We start from the raw sequence: 2,866 nt of genomic DNA, 5'->3' as shown, positions 1-2,866 counted from the left end.
ATCCCAGTTGGGATGGAATGCATCCCCCCAGCAGCAGCCAGCCCACAGCCCTGTGTAGGCAGCGAGATTCCAAGCGCGGCTGGTGCCAAGTGACACATTTCCAAAAGATGAAGAGGATCTGAATGAGAACAGCTCTGTTACAGGTGATCTGGAAGGAATACTGGGGGAATTCATGTCTCCCAGGAGGGTTTCTGTGTAGATAACAAAGCTTTGATGGGGTTTATGACTGGGGACAAGCTTGAGTAATTGTTACCATGGCAGTGAATCGGGAGGATGGGAGGCAGAGGTCATCTGAGTCATCCGTGGAGAGAATAGCTTATCAAAAGATAGCACGGGGTGGGCTGGGGGAGAGCGAGGAGAAAGGAGGCTGACAAAGAGGTGAGATCTACAGCTGTGAAACCTGTCAGCTCCAGAGACAGCCCGCTTGTTCCCCGGCCCGCAGTGATCCATCTGCAGCTGTCAGCCCTGACAATTCCATTGCAGGGGTCACAAGGACCGGTTTAGCCAAAATGAAATAAAATAATAATAATAATAATAATAATAATAATAATAATAATAATAATGAAAAGGGGCAGTCCCCAGTTTGAGTTGGGCATCGCTGCCTTTCCTGGGCTCCTGAGCTTGGCGTGGCTCCAGGGAAAACCCCGGCCTGGAACCCAGAGCGCGTTTGGGTCCCCTCCGGGGCTGCCGCCGCAGCCGGCGCGAACCTGGGGGACAAAGGGAGAAGGAAACGGAGAGCCAGGAAAGGTCAGAGCCTTGAAAAGGAAGAATTTACAGCGAGTCAGAAAACAGGCACCGAGTGCCTGCCTGGCATCTCCTCGGCGCTTCCCAAGGGCTGGGCAAGGCCGCTCCTGCGGCCGGGACAGACGCGGTGTGTGAATCCCAGCGACAATGGAGCCGCGACAATTCAGAGGCTCCGACTGTTCCCGGCCGAGGGCCCGTGAATGAGCTCGCCGAGCTGCTCCTGCGCCAAGCAGCCATGACAACATATTGGCAAGGTCACAAGTAGCACTTGTAATTGGGAATGTGTAAAAGGTTCATTGTCTCCCCCAGAAGAGCGCCGGGGAAGGGGAGGGGGAGAACCACAGGCTGCTTTTCCCCGTTTCCTTTGGGAAAGTCCGCACTGGGAAAATAATGAGCGAGAGGCCCATGTCGCGACAAGTCCCAGGCTGCCAAGTTGGAGCCTCGCTGGCTTCAGGCAGGGATTTTTGGGAGTCGGAGCCAAGGAACTGGGGTAAACTCCTCGGTGTATGGAGGATATCCAAGGAATTCACCTCTGGCTTCTGGACCCGCTTCACCACTTCTGGGGGCAGCCTGGTCTAGGGGAAGGTGTCCCGTGGCAGGGGGTGGAAGGAGATGGGCTTTAAAGCCCCTTCCACCCCAAAGCATTCCCTGACTCTGTGGCTCTTCAGGATGCTACCTGGCACAAAACTGAATCCACGTGCTTTCACCGCCTGAAACATTCCAGGATCCATGTGAAAACGGTGTGTTATTACCACTAACCTGCTAAACCCATCATTTAGAGATGTCAGCTGCCTGAAAATCCAGCTTTTGACAAACACATTGCACCCCCTTGGGGACAAGAAGCAGCTGGGAGTGCTGATGGCTGAGCTATTCCTCAGAGCAGAGCGGCTCTGCCTCGTGTTCCAGCGGGACCGCAGGGTGGGATCGCCCCCTGCAAGAGCTGCCTTCGCCTCCTTGTGAGAAATTCCCATTTCTCAGCTTCTGGGAGACAAATGATCTCTCCACAAGGGTCACTAACTCGCGGATGATCATTATCCTGCTCTGCCAGAGCCCATCCAGACACGCTGGACCAAAGCAGCATTCCTGCTCTGCATCTTCCCAGCGCAGCGTGGAAAAGCAGGTCATTGAGCCGAGGCAGCTGAACTATCTGCTGGGGGAGGGAGGGAGCGGGAGGGTGTCAGTCATTCCATCCCATTCAAAAAGAAGGAGAAGCGGGAGGGGGAAGAGGAAGGGCTATTGAAGTAGCCAAAGGAACGCGCAAATCTGGCTCCAAAAGCGGCTGGTTAATCATTGCTGAGCTAGCAGTCAGAGGGAAGGTGTCTGTCTTTTAAGGAACCGTCACAAACTTGCTTCAATTCGGTGTTTTTATAAACTTGCCGACCTGAAAGTTGCCAGGCCCCTTCTCTGCTCGAAATGAGAGCGGCTCCAATCCCTTCACGTGCGGGCTGCGCAAGCCAAGCAGAAAAAAGGGAAACAAAGCGCGGAGGGAGCGGCCCGGGCAGCCCCGCCGTGACCTCCGGGGGCCCCGGGGGAAGCGGGGGGCTCTGCCCGCGGGGGGCCGGGGGAGCAGCGGGTCAGCGTGGGCACAGCGCTGTCCCCCTCTGTCCCCCTCTGTGCCAGCCCTGTCCCCCTCTGTCCCCCTCTGTGCCAGCCCTGTCCCCCTCTGTCCCCAGCCCTGTCCCCCTTTGTCCCACTCTGTCCCCAGCCCTGTCCCCGCAGCGAGGGCAGGTCCCACACGCCCTGTGAGATGGAGCTGGGTTACATCAAATCCCTGGAGACAATCCCGGGCTCAGAGGCTGCACAAGTCCTGGCTGTGTGTGCTGGGACCCTGAACCCCCCCCACTGGGCTGAGCCCCCAGAGTGGGGAGGGGGGGATTCTGTCCCCTCAGGTGAGACCCCACCTGCAGAGCTGCCTCCAGACCTGGGGCCAACAGCAGCAGGACGTGGAGCTGCTGGAGAGAGTCCAGAGGAGCCCATGGAGATTCCCCAAGGGCTGGAGCCCCTCTGGAGCCAGGCTGGGAGAGCTGGGGGTGCTCACCTGGAGAGGAGAAGGCTCCAGGGACACCTCAGAACCCCTTCCAGGGCCTAAAGGGGCTCCAGGAGAGCTGCAGAGGGACTTGGG

At 57.7% G+C, this 2,866-nt stretch overlaps 1 protein-coding gene across 10 annotated transcripts in view; it reads right to left on the bottom strand.

Moving 5' to 3' along the window:
- The window catches only part of CCDC78 (coiled-coil domain containing 78), a 16,726-nt gene that overhangs the window by 12,029 nt on the left and 1,831 nt on the right, over positions 1-2,866 (bottom strand). The gene's annotated exons all lie outside the window — the stretch shown is intronic.

This window comes from Parus major, chromosome 14 (assembly GCF_001522545.3).
Source record: "Parus major isolate Abel chromosome 14, Parus_major1.1, whole genome shotgun sequence".
Classification (NCBI taxonomy): domain Eukaryota; kingdom Metazoa; phylum Chordata; class Aves; order Passeriformes; family Paridae; genus Parus; species Parus major.
Note: the sequence above shows the minus strand (reverse complement) of the source record. Positions and strands in the feature narration are given on the sequence as shown.